The sequence below is a fragment of the Ostrea edulis genome, chromosome 7 (assembly GCF_947568905.1).
Source record: "Ostrea edulis chromosome 7, xbOstEdul1.1, whole genome shotgun sequence".
Taxonomy (NCBI): domain Eukaryota; kingdom Metazoa; phylum Mollusca; class Bivalvia; order Ostreida; family Ostreidae; genus Ostrea; species Ostrea edulis.
This window is the reverse complement of record NC_079170.1, coordinates 30,182,447-30,197,441: the sequence shown is the minus strand read 5'-3', so window position 1 is coordinate 30,197,441 and position 14,995 is coordinate 30,182,447. Positions and strand designations below refer to the sequence as shown.

Sequence of the window (14,995 nt, the reverse complement as noted above, 5' to 3'; positions counted from 1 at the left end):
ATTGAAAAAAATAAGCTTCAGTATTATGTGATATGTGATTTGTGTCGACGTTTTTCGCATACTTCACTTTTTTTTTATCTAATTGCGAGTTTTTTGTGCACATCTGTCTATATTTTGTCAAGGGGCGTAAACACAATATAAGCATCACTAATCAATAATTACATTAAATGATCAACGAATAGAAATTTTAAAAATTTTAATTCTAGCAGCATGGAAATAAGTACCTGTACGCACTTAAGGTTAATCGATCCTCGTGTGATGTCATAGGTTTTTGCAAAAATCGTTATCAAATTAAACTTTGCGCATGAAAGAAATATATCTTCAGAGGAATTTTATTTACTACATAAAATAAAAAAAATTAATTTTTATGAAAAATCTAGGCCCAATTCGAATGCAACTTTTTAAAGAATCAGTGGTCTTTTGGGGAAAATATATCAACAAATTCCATAAATTTACAACATTTGAGTAAGTTTCAAGTCTTTACTATTTGTGTTAGAAATCTTAAATTTGGAAAACATCTCAAGGGGTATAGATATAGGCAATATCTTTGATGAAATAGGGTTAGTTAAATCCTTTCAATTCATAGTCTTTTGAGTTTTAAAAAAACCCACCTTCCGTTACAAATTGCAGTCATCTCCAAACCCGTTCTAAAGAATTAAAGTAAAAGAATGAAACATGATACCGTAGGTAAGCAACATTTTTTTCAACTAGTACCCCCGTAAATAGCGTACTATGCATGACTGTGCATCAAAGCACAGGGACATTTCCTTAAACAACTGTAGTTTAATAGGTGTTCATAAAACAAATGTTCACCTTAGAATTATGTAAAGCAGGGATATGTCGTATTTATCGTACGACTTGTCCCTAGCAGTATTCTTTACAGTCATCAATTGATCAGCAGATACATTTGGCAGTCTGTGCTTTACAGAATTTATTCGGAAAGCCACGTCAACTGCCGGGATGTGTTGCAATACTATATCTCTAAGGATAACGGTCAGTACTTCTATTATGGCACGGATAACTCGAGTGTAGTTTGCATGAAGATCTGCCTCTTGACAATCTGAAATTTTAAGAAAACGAAATCATACATTGAAATCACAAAATGGTGTTCTTTATGCGCAATAAAACCTAATTTAGTTATAGGAAAATATGGTAGTTGAGAAAATGAACATATTCATTAATGAAAAATTATAGATTGATCCATCATAGAAGTAACAACCATATTTTTCTATGTAGCTTCAATAAACAATATACAGCAACATATCAACAGTATAATACTTACATTTATGAAAGTAAGGTGAATATAACGAACAATGATCAATTTTATAACTCCCACAAGGAATGCAAAATAGATAGTTGGGCAAGCACGGACCCCTTGGCACATCAGATGTGGGTTCAGATTCCTAGGAGAAGTAAGCATCTGCTGTCGACCGGTCACACCCATCGCGGGCCTCGTATCGTGATCAGGTAAACGGAGTAATAAGTCGTCAAATTCAGCGTGCCAAGAACGGCATGAAAAATATCAGACAGCATTTGACCTAATGATATGTTATATTGCCAAACAAGATTAATTTTGATTGCCCTATAATTTGAGAAAAACTTAAGTTAAAAACATAAAAACTGATTAACTGTACAACTCCCTATTTTGTATTGCTTATAGGAGTTATGAGATTGATCACTGCTAGTTATTTTCATTTTTCATTTAATCTTCGAGCTGGCGGACAGTCTGTCCCCGAGAATCCTTGCCGCTCGATATTTGTTTTTCATGAATATAAACAATAACAAAACAATACTGGCTGACTCGTCACCCAGTATAAAAAGGTGTCACTCTGTAGGGGTAAATAAGGGGAACATCCTCTAAGGGGTTCGTTGGTGTCCCACGGACTATCATTCGAGATATCAAAGATTTGTCATTTGCACAGTCATCAAATAATCAGTTTTGGTACAAATATGAAAATGCATATACCCAAATTAAAGATTTTTATGTTCCTTTAAGATTTATTTCAATGATTTCTTTACATATCTCATGTGTTCGATCTAGAAATGTTCTGTAAAAAGTTGTAAATATTCATTTAATATAACTCTCACCGGACGTAGTTTCTGAAACGAAACCTTTGATAATTTGACTTATAAATCTTCTAATGATGTCTACTTTATTGAGTGTACCGTATGTGGCTTAATTATGTAGGAAGAACTAACGGTTTAATTGGTAAAAGAATATCGCGACACAGATTTCAAATGAATAATGGTGTTAACCAACTTCTCTATCAACATTTTAATTCCCATGATAACTCCATCTTGTCCATGAGATTAAGGATTCTAGAAAAACAATTACCATCATACAAACGATTCCAACATTAAGTACCCTTTTTTGTAGACAACAAGAAGATCACTGAATCAGGACTCTATGTACTGCATTTCCATACAGACGCAATGATACTGTATACGATGTAGGAAATTTGACGAATCCACAAGAAAATAACGTGAATGTGATGAGACTTTCTAAATACTCAAACATGAAAACACAGTCATATACACCGTTCATATAAAAGGCCAAATATACATGATGTCTCACTTGATTCACTTTTGTTACGTCAACAGACAATTAGTTCCACGTCATATTCGCACAAAACTTTACTCTATTCCATTGACAGTTTAAAATACGTTATTCCAAAACGCCAAAGCTAGTCTATATTTGGATTTTTCAACATCAGAATATATATTGAACTCTATGATTATGGATGTTGTCAATTGCATGCTCTTTAAACCACCACGGATTAAGAATGATATCCTTTCCGAACCATGCCGCCAGTTCCTTAAGGTTTAAAAAAACCCAATAATAACAACAAAAAACAAACATGCGAAAGACCCCCCCCCCTCCAAAAAAAAAGCAAATACAAAGGAATGTATGCCATCAACATAATCAGCATCCTTCGTCATAAACAAGTTCAGTCTTATATTCCAGCACATTTCTAGCGCAAGTATTCTTCCTGTATTTCCTACAAATATACTTCTACTATAGCATCCAAACTTTTTAATTATAAAAAAACTTTTCAGTGCCTAGATATCGACCATTTTATAATTAATCCACCTACGTCTTCTTGTTCTTTGTTTCATTCATCTATAGTCCAGCTTAACATATTATTACTGGTGATATTGATATAGCTGAAAATGAGAACCTCAAATAACTTATTTTAAACGATCTTCAATACAGAGACCCTCGCTCTTTCAATTAGTGACAGAACTTCATCTTTATCATTAATTCTATCGCAGATTATGCCAGACGATTGGCTGAATATGAAAAAGAACTTAATATATTGCCAGAATGGATTAAAAGTATAAAAGGAATGTCAAAACCCCGAATATAATATTCTACTTAATGGGTCGGATAAATATGCGTTAACAAAACCTTATTTTTGAATCTATTGATATCTGTTATTGTTTGTAAAATGTACAAATACCAAACGCATTGCAAATTAGAAAACAAACAAGAAAAATCAGAAAAACAATATTAACACATAAAAGGTGTATTATTTTTTTCTTTTCAAATAAATAGAAAAAAATACGATAAAAATTTGTGTTTTGAGTATGCATCTTTGATTGTTTTCTGTCTCTGTGAAGAGTGTAGTAGATGGACATATATTACAGATCAGGTTTAGATCTAGGTGACACATTCCATACCGAAACTTGTCAATGGTCCGGACAAAACAAGCAAGGCGGATCCATCAAAAACGAAAATACCGGCAAGTACATATGATCCGTTCCGGGATGCCCCCGGCCAGACGGCCAATACACCGGCTTGACAAGTTTCTGCAGGAAATAAAAAATAATAAGAAAAATGGAACAGGGGATTGAATTTCAAGGTAAAGCAATCTGAAACATTGTTCTAAATTACTCAACAAAACAATACCTTTTCAATTATCAAACACAAGAGGCTTTTAAATAGATAAATGTTTAAAATGTAATACTTTTGAATTTGCAGAGACGCAAAATGTTGCTAACAGGAAACACATTTTGTTAGTGTTCATGAAGCTTTCTATGATTCTAGATGACATGGTTAAAACACCACTGTTTTGTTTTTAATTCTTTAGATGTCTGTTTTATTTATTAGAAAAAAAAAATATTGATATCGAAGCCGTTTTTTTTTTTTTTTGTTTTTTTTTTTTTTCATTGCAGGTAGACAATTTTTAATATATCTAAAATTTAATGTACAAATTCTTACAATAATCTACCTTTAGTCCCAAATAATGCGAACTTTTCAAGAGAATATTGAAATAAATCAAACAAACTGCAATGAATTTAATTAATTTGATTTGATGTAGAGACTTTCTAAAATTGTTAACTCCACTACGTAAATATTAACAAAAGTGTAGAAATTCTCAACAAATATTTGAAACGTTTCTCTTTAACTTGATTATTGGATCTTAACTGGAAAGACAAAAAAGATAGGACTATGATGGTTGTTAATGAAAATAATTCAAACTGTAAAATGGGTTATTTATGACATTTTCAACGGTTAAATACTGTGAATTATCTATTGAGTGAAAGGTGGAGATAAAGAACAGTGATAAACCACATAACCCCAATAGGCAATACAAAATAAAAAAAATATATATTTTAATAGCTGTCATTTTCAATTGAATCTCAAGTGGGAATTCGGGTTAGAATAGGCCCTCAGTACCTCTTGCTTTATATATGAGGCGACTAAATAGGGCGGTCCTTTGGATGAGACCGCAAAATCCAAGGTCCCGTGTCAAAGTAAATGTGACACGATACAGATCTATTCCTGCTCAAAGACCGTAAGCGCAGAACATAGGCCTAAAGTTTGCGCCCCTTCACCGGCAATGGTGACGTCTCCATATGAGTAAATAATTCTGGAGTGTGACGTGAACAATATACAACCAACCAACCATCAATTTAATTATTGTTCTAAACTACATAGAGAAAATATACAAAAAGCGAATATAATTGGTAGATACTCTGGTGAAAGCGCACGATTAATCTCAGATATCTTTGAGCATTGTCTGCATAATGTGTTCAATGGAATTTTACTACATCGATACTCTGGTGAAAACGCACGATTAATCTCAGATATCTTTGAGCATTGTCTGTATAATGTGTTCAATGGAATTTTACTACATCTCGAGTTTGAGGAAGCATTTTATCCTATAGAATACAATTAGTTGTTTAAAAGATTAGAAAATATTGTAAATATTCCTTTCATTGATCCCATTTATCAGATAAGAATAAACCAATATTTGGATATCCAATTCATGTAAGATGCATTGTGGAATTAAGCAAGGATAGCCTATATCGGAATTTTGCTTTTATTTTTTGTGATTGAAATAATAGTAATAAAAAAAAAAGAAACGGAATGATATGCATGGGGTAACTTTCAATAAAGATGCCATTAGGGATATGAAAAATGTTCAACATGATGACGACTGTACATGTTTGGTACAAGGCCCAGAATCATCGAGAAATATATTGAAAACTAATCATGAATTTAGTATTGTTGCTGGTCCAAAGATTAATCCTGGATTCAACAAAGTGGATATTAGCTAATATGCTTATCAATATTTATGATGATGGCATTTCATACATGGTGTTAGAATAGAAATATTTGTGTTAAATCATTAGGCATATACTTTGGATACAACAAGCAATGATGCCATAACAAGAATTGTCAGATAACAACTTAGCTCGCCGGGAAGTGTGATTCAAAATATATATTCAAGGTTAAATTTTTGGAAAGTATGTCAAAGTCCAAGATCAAGGTCACTAGGTCAAGTACCAAATGAAAGAATCTATATGTAAAATTTCGCTTTGTTTAAAATATACAGCCGAATTTAATGTTTTTTGAAAAGCTGGTCAAAGTCCAAGGTCAATAGTCTTGGTTGCAAATACAAGGCCTGGCCATGAGGCACTTATATCTGAAATGTCAAAGCACTATTCATTTTGGTTCAAAAGATACAGCTAATGTTAAAGTGTTTCCCTTTTGTGGTGACGTCACCGACACCGGAATCATGATCATGAGTTTCCGACATTTGTTCTTGTGAGCTAACAATTAAACAAGTATGCTAGAAAAACTTGAGAACAGTATTAGAACCCCTGGGTTGCAAAAATCACAGTTTTGGTACATTCCTTTGTGCTTTTCCTAAATATAAATTTAGTTTTTATACAGTGTCAACAAAATTAAAGAATCTTTGAAACGTTAAGGACAATAATCACTATAACAAATTTGGCCCCACCCTGGTACCAAAACACCTACCCTTGGGATCATGGTAAGGGGCTAGCTACTCCTTCAAAATGTCTATGTTCAATTGAATATCATTAGCATTAAAGAGGATGTAATTTCAGTGTTTACACATAAACACTATAGACCAAGTTTGGCCCCGCCCTGGTGTCATAACCTCTATCCCGGGGATCATGAAATTTATATTTGTGGTAGAGGCTCTCCTGTTCTACATGAGTATGCATTTAGGTTTTTCCTTTTAAAATATGCGGTTGTAGAGAAGACGATTGTTGAAAATTGACCAATTTTGGCAGTTTTTATCCCGCCTTAAAGTCCCGGGGTGCGGGAGTTCTGAATTCTATAATTTCTATCCCCTTATCCCAGAGATGATTCATACCATATTTGACAAGGATTGCTATGGTAGTTATCTAGAGGTTAAAAATATTCAACTGTTAACACATGGCGACGGACAATGGGTGGCCAAGAACGCAGACCAATAGCAATATGATACCTGAGTGATCAGGTGACCTAAAACAGTCGTAACTCTTAAGTCTTTTTTTTTCCCTTCTAAATCTAAGACAAAGGGCAAGTCCGTTTTATCAAGCATGTCGTAACCGTAAGTTATAGGTCACAAGATTAATGCAAGTCGAAATATATACTGAATATATATTTTACTATATCTCTAAATACTTCGGGAAACTCGACACCGTTGAAGTGCAGATGACAATATTTTAATTTTCCGTAATGGTGAGAAAAATCAATTGGACACAAAGCGGAATTACATGTCATGCTTTAGTCGATGCGGTTTCGGACATCGACGATATTAAAGGCAAATTCACTCCCACCCCATCTTGCATCGATCGATGAAAAAACAGAGCGTGCGATCGAAGGAGTTAGAGAAAGGTAAGAACATAGTTTGTACCGAGTGAAAAAGTTTGTACCAAGTGACCTTCACATTGTTTTAACGTCTTAAAAAATACACGCCAAATAAAAGCGAGTCTGATCATATCATTTTTTATCCTTCACATCTTACTTGATAATGCAGATTCATACATGAAGAACGAGCCTCTCTATATTTTGTCCATCTAAAATTCCATTAAATTCCGATAGCTGTCGGGAAACCGGTATAGAGGGCTAATAACGTCCTTCAGTGTGTAAAGTGTTTATCTGACGTGGTCAACCATCTTTGATTTACAATAATATGATGTTCATCTGACGTTGTCGTAAACAAATAATTCAGGTAAAATGCAAATTGTCTTTTTTAGACTGTAAAGTAGTATTACCAACCTTTTTTAATCCTCGTAGTATCCATATGTTGAATAGCAGATTGCCTTTTTGGTTCCAGAAAACTCTATATGATTAACCTACAAAATAACAATGACTTATCAATAAATATATATTACTGTACACGAAGTAGATTTCGCTTCTGTTTTATTTTCCCACTTACCCTAAAAAGGTGAATTAAAACGGCAAAAATAAATCCATTTATTACTTTCAACTAAAGCATCTTCATAACGACCAAATATAAATATTTGATCTACAGATGGGATTTTCATTTCGTCCAGGTTTAAATTCGCCTACAAGCCATATTTCATATTTCAAAGTTATACTGAGATTTATATTTCGTTGATTTAATTCAACTGTCGTGGCATTTTCAGTGATTTAATAGAAAAGAAAATGTCTGGCCTTGTATCATTTTAGATCCGACACTTTAAGAAAGTAGGGTATTGTTGGGTTTTCAGGTGCTCTCTCTCTCTCTCTCTCTCTCTCTCTCTCTCTCTCTCTCTCTTCTTTCCTCTCTCTCTTTCTCTTTCTTTTAAAGAATGATAAAGACAAAACATTACTTTGTATCTAACTTTCACGTTTTCCTCGTCATCTCGCTTCTTTGTCCTTGCTATCTCGGCATACTTGGATGCTGTAGAAAGAAAATATCAGAGTGAAAATGTTTTTTTCATTTCCTTTACGTTGGAAACTTCAACAGTACACATCAAATTAGCTGAATTATCAATAAAATCAATAAAATGATTATACTGCATATTTTTATGACTTCACTATGAACTAAAATTCTCCTTACATTGTTGGATTCACGAGATTGATCACTGTTCATTTTCTTCACCTCGCTCTTTTACAAAATGTTATATCATTCATATATCACAGACCTCAAACAGACAAGACGGTACTGTGACACAAAAGCTCACCTGCATTACATTGCAACATAGTCCTCACCTCTAAAGGAATTTCAAATCAGTTATTGGGTTCCTAAACAAGATCAATATTATTGGTCGTTTGTCAACATTTTATAGATTTGTACTTTTGATAAAAAATCTAACCTACCGCACTTGTATGTCAGTGTCCAGCACCAATCTGGCCTATTCAATATTTATTGAACTATTTAAGATAGAGCTTTCATATTTGGTATATAGAATTTTATGGCAATGTTTTTTGTTGTTGTTTTTTTTTTTTTTACATCAGGCAACTCTATATAAGTGAAATATTCTCAAGAGGGACGTTAAACACACCAGCATACTTGATAAGGGTCTTCGGATCCTTTAGAATAATTTCTTACTGATACAAAGTGTTTAAACGCGACTTTATTAGCGTAGTCTTCAGGGTTTTGTGACTCTATGATATACAGCTTATTAAAAGTAGCAAAACAATTTTCTTTTTATTGAATGCGCTATAATTCAGTGAAGGGTCAACTTTCAGAGTGTTGAAGTGATACTGTTATATTCAAATCGATTAGATTGTCGATATAAGGGTATTTTACACAGGAAAGAGAATATAAAATGATGCTTAATTTCAATATTTTCTTCACAACCTTGACCTATGACCTTTATCTAATTTTCAAGGTCAAATATATCATTGCAGTTGGTCCATGTCTTTCTGACAAAAAGCATTTTAACGCTGGAAAAGTATAATAAACATAATGATATCAAACAGCATTTTCCACATGCACATGATATGCAAAGCCCTAATGCATTTATTTAGATAGGATAGTTAAGGATATCGTCATATTCTAGACAGAAATAACAGTAGATGTCCTCTAACGTGTTAAATCGATGCATTTCTTAATTAACAAGTAAACCGCATGACTGTAAACATATGATGTGCTATTTTTCACCTTTTTACCACCCCATATCACGTGTCAGGTATATATGTACTCTCTGGTCATGAACAAATACTTTTCTAATATATTTTTCAAGTTCCAGCTTGAATAAACTATATCCAGTAAAACTGGATTCATTTGAAAGACATTTTACAAACTATCTACTTAAACTATTCTCTACCTTCCGGGGTCACATTTTTCTCATTTGACATATTTTCATACCTTCTCCGCGCATTGTAGTATGTCAAAATAAAAGTCGTTAATGTTTAACATGAAAGTTCAAATTCAAATTCATTTTGTTTCCGAGACATGCGTCTTCGATATATGATAGAATACCGGTAAAGGCATATTTATAATCAACGTCAACATTGGTTGTATGATTTTAAACCATTTTTGCCTCTTTCTGTCTTCAGTGTTTATGAATAATTTATTTCTGGTATACATATCATATTGTCTATGCCAGTGCGTGACCAACCTTCATATTTCATTCGAATGCATACCTTGTTCATTGAAAACAAGAAATTGGAGAGCTGAAAAACACCTATCATGACAAGAAAATTATCCGCGTTTTGTAAGCTATGAATACCTTAGCCATTTAGCCTTTATGCAGTTGTCATATGATCGGAATCATTGTCAATGAATCCAGTGAAGGTCCATTTCACATAAGATCTTTTCAAGATGTTTACATGCATAAACACGATTGATCCATTGCCAAATGAAAAATTCTAAAATAAAACCCACTCGGGTAAATTGGGGATTTCCACGAATCATCCACAAAATAGCGAATAATCAGCCTTACGTACAAGCATAAATATTTTCATACGATAGCCCATATTCGTTTGAAAAACCAAAAGCCATATCCATATTTAAAAAGCACAAAGATAGACATCATCTATTGAAACACAGACACCTTAGAAGATGTACATGTACTTCCAAACGTTAAACAGAGCTTACAAATTTAACATGGCAAACTTAGAGTTACTTTTGTAGTGGAATGCATGTAATGGATTAGTTTAAAAACATTCCTATTTTCATTTGTTTTTTTTCAAAATCGTTCATTATGTTTGAGACAGGCTGGGGTTCACCAACTCTGCGTACTTTAATATCACCTATGAAATCCGCAGCTTATCTTGGATTTTTTAAAGATGAAATACAAAACATCTCAAAGCTCCATTTTTTGACAGATATTGTTTAAAGCGATGTTTTGACCAGATGACTCTACGATATGAATATTGAATTTATGAAAATTTGTTTTAAAAAAAAAGAAAAAAGAAAACTAAAACATACAAGACTCTTAGTCTGGCAAAAAAAAGTATCAAATGTCGCTTTAATCTGAATGGATACATAAAGAGGCTAATACTGACAAACGAATGTGTCCAAACCTGCTTGTTTGTGGCATATTATAGTCCCATGATAATCATCAATAATGATAATACCCGGTAATAACAGTAATGACATTTATTTATCCAGGGTGACACAATTTAGCGTATAGCTAGTTTCCGTTGTGGTTCTGCATTAAAAACACGAAAACATAAAATAACATCTAAAATTAGTATCCAAATATGAATACTTGATATAAAAGGAAAGACAAAAAACACATACCTTGCATAAGACACAAACAATATGCATACGTTTTTGCCAGTTTATGGTTAAGTATGTTTTCATTATATGAGGTCTAGTTATGCTATTTGGACTTATAGTTGTATGTACTTTTATTGGTTTATTGTTTTACATAGCACATTTGTAATGTATGTTAGTTTCTTGTTACACTGTTCAATAATTTCTATTGTTTGCATTTTTATAAATGCTCTTAGACAACAGAACTTGAATTACTCTTATCATTTGGGGAAAAAAAGCGCAGTAGGCTTTGGTAGAAAGACCTTATCACAGTTTGTGTTTTCTGATATGATAGTATAAACGAACATATTAAATAAAGCAAAACTATCATTTTCTATAAAGGAGGATTGTCGTTTATCTTAGATCCTCCTTGACCAAGAAAAGTTTACTTTAACTTAGAAATTTCGTCCCCATGAAAATGTGACTCGATAAAGATTAATCAATGATATCAGAATATTGGACACATTTTTTTTAAATTTATAACCACTGTACTAAAAGGGGACATACAACTAATATATTTTAATCTGTATGTAAAATTAAAAGAAAACATCAATGTTGACAAAAGGGTGGGGTTATTCCCTCTCCTATCACCTAGTTCTACGTGCCTGCATAGAAAATAGTCACAAATATCCAATAGTATTAAGCCAATTCCGTTATAAATTCAAAACCAAATCCGATCATACATCTTATTTATGAACAGGGAGAATTTCAACAACACCGGGCCTAAAGGCTATAAAACTTTTTTGAACACGTTTTCATACTCAAACTCCGTGCTCTAAATCGTACTCATACTCAAAAGTGAAGGTTATAATATGTTTAAAAAATCATTATCACACTCAAATGGAGTACATGCTCACGATTTTCGAGTACGCTTTGGAGCTTGCTCAGAATTTTACAAATACAACATGGCTGAGTTTGAGTATAAGTACGGTAAAAGTTTTATGACCTCCAGGTCCGTGTACATTTTTCTAGCTAAATCATGCATGTGTTTATTAAATTACCAGTTACTGTATTCAAAACAGAAATTTCATAACCGCTTTATTGAATAAGAAAACACCCTTGATCCAAATACAGAAGTGCATGGTATAAGAATGCTCTATTGATGAATCTTAATACAGCTAGCTGATACGTGTATTATAATATTGTATACGTAAGAAATAAACTTTATTTATTGAGAATAAATGAGGAAATAACACGCAGGTATACTTCATGAAGCGATTTTGCTGGCGTAGGGCATTGCAGTTTATAACCTCAAATATTTTCAATTAAATCAAGTTAAAACTGAAATGTAATTCTTATATCTATATTCTATTTTCTTTTCTGCAAGAATTTTTGGCCGTTTATTTATCTAATTCATTCGCCGACGATTCGCTTCGAATAAGATACAATGTATTTACATAACGTAGTTTTTGATATTAGAATGCATAATACACATAACAAAATAATTATGGAATGGGAATTTCATTAAATATAATATTTTAGATACACCTACAGATAAACAGTTTCAGAAATATTGTCTCTTTGGTAAAACTGAAGCTTTTGTTTCACATGATAGTGTTACTCATAGGTAAAGATAAAATTGAAGTCAATTTTTCCACATTCAGTGACTATTAAATGGTCGAATAATGGTTAAAGATAGATTTTTACATGCTGCTAGCGTTCATTTGGGGAAGAATGTTGATGAATTTGCTGTCTTCCGGGTATGGAGGGCGGCAATAAGAGAGTGATCATAAAACAATATGTCTAGTGATATCCCACTTACCTTAGTTTATACTACCACCATCGATCCATCTGGCAATGTAAACCATCACTGTTTTTACGTTTATAGAAACACTGAATCACCTCAACAAGTTTAGAAATTTTCTACCCGGAAGAAATGATAAAATGATGAAAGCGTATTCGGGTCGATTGACATGCTATGTTATGCCGCATTTTATCTTTGGTTACAAAAAAAAAAAAACGCGCTGAGAAAATGATATTCTGTAAAACCCATCGAGAGAGGCAAACTGCAAGTGTCGTTTGTGGTATTTGCAAGCAAGGGAAAAGAGTCTACATGTAATTATTTAGATATATCGATGACGTTTTGTCTATTAACAATGATAGCTTTCATTCCGTTTACCTGATCAGGATATGGGGCTCACGGCGGGTGTGACCGGTCAACAGGGGATGCGTACTCCTCCTAGGCACCTGATCCCACCTCTGGTGTGTCCAGGGGTCCGTGTTTGTCCAACTATCTATTTTGTATTGCTTGTAGGAGTTATGAGATTGATCACTGTTCGTTATTTTCACCTTGCATTCATATGTCGATTTGATATATCCCTGTGAGCTCGAAATCAAGGACACCAGAGTCGTCCACTTCTGCTTCATACCTAGATATTTTATTGAAAGTAGACATTATCGGCAAACTGACAACTCAACTGTATGACAAACGGAATTATTTCAGCTTCTCCAACTTACCATATTTGTGTAGCAATATTCCATTATCACCTGCATATGGTGTTTATATATCTCAACTGATTCGATACACAAGAGCTTGTCCTGGGTATCGTCAGTTTTTAAATCGAGGTAAACTACTGACAAAGAAGTTGATGGTACAGGGATTTCAACAGTCTCGATTGAAGTCAGCATTTCGCAAATTCTATGGTCGTTATAACGATCTAGTTCGTCAATACAACCTCGCATTGGGTCAAATGTTGTCTCACGTGTTTCATACCGATTGTTAAGCCGTTCTTGACACACTGATTTTGACTGCGGATAACTCCGTTTACCTGATCAGGATATAGAGCTCACGGCGGGTGTGATCGGTCAACATGGGATGCTTACTCCTCCTAGGCACCTGATCACACATCTGGTGTATTCAGGGGTCCGTGTTTGCCCAACTATCTATTTTGTATTGCGTATAGGAGTTATGAGATTGATCACTGTTCGTTATCTTCACCTTGCATATTGAACATGAATTTAGAACGAAGCGCTTATTATGCACATCAGGAGCGGGCCATAGATTGAACAGCATCCGTAATGATATCAGTCAACTGCTGCCCCTAAAAAGAAAAATCTGAATTCCCCAACGATACAAAAACGGTGACACTGATTGCATTTAAGAGGTTGTCCAGATATTAGGCCATTCCCCTCAATTTTATTCATACTTAATAAAAGCTAAGATCATACGCCAATTTTATCGTATAAAAAGTAAATTTTGCAAAACACATTCAAAGACTTACTTTGTTAAATACCACTCCGATTCCATGCACGAGAACTCTAAAGTTGAAATAAAAAATATGCTAAAGTTCCTCATTGATAATATCTTCGTGGTCTTTGGAGATCAGGTCTTTCAACAATCTGTTGGAATTTCATGGGCACGAATTGTTTTCCTTTCTTAGCTGACCTGTTTCTACATTCATATGAAGCAGAATTTATTCAAACACGTCTATGCAAGAAGAAAAAATCTCTCGCCGTGGCCTTCAATTCAACATTTAGATATATTGATGACGTTTTGTCTATTAACAATAATAACTTTCATTCATATGTCGATTTGATATATCCCTGTGAGATCAAAATAAAGGACACCACAGAGTCTTCGACTTCTGCTTCATGCTTTCAGCTTCTTCATCGTCAACTTCCGATATTTATGAAGCAATATTCCATTATCACCTGTATATGGTATTTATATATGCAAGGTGAAGATAACAAACAGTGATCAATCTCATAACTCTTACAAGCGATACAAAAAAGATAGTTGGGCAAACACGGGCCCCTGGACACACCAGAGGTGGGATCATGTGCCTAGGAGGAGTAAGCATCCCCTGTTGACCGGTTACACCCGCCGTGAGCCCTATATCCTGATCAGGTAAACGGAGTTATCCGCAGTCAAAATCAGTGTGCCAAGAGCGGCTTAACAATCGGTATGAAACACGTGAGACAGCATTTGACCCAATGCGAGGTTGTATTGAGTAACTAGATCGTTATAACGACCATAGAATTTGCGAAATGCTGACTTCAATCGAGACTGTTGAAATCCTTGTACCATCAACTTGTTT

The 14,995-nt window shown here is 33.8% G+C and overlaps 1 long non-coding RNA gene across 1 annotated transcript; it reads right to left on the bottom strand.

Moving 5' to 3' along the window:
• Nucleotides 1–894: 894 nt before the first annotated feature.
• LOC125654661 (uncharacterized) lies at nucleotides 895–8,152 on the bottom strand. Its single transcript, XR_008796850.1, has 3 exons — nucleotides 8,080–8,152; nucleotides 7,523–7,599; nucleotides 895–1,060 (listed from the first exon to the last, which is right to left on the bottom strand). It is a non-coding gene; the product is annotated as an uncharacterized LOC125654661 (long non-coding RNA).
• Nucleotides 8,153–14,995: the final 6,843 nt, after the last annotated feature.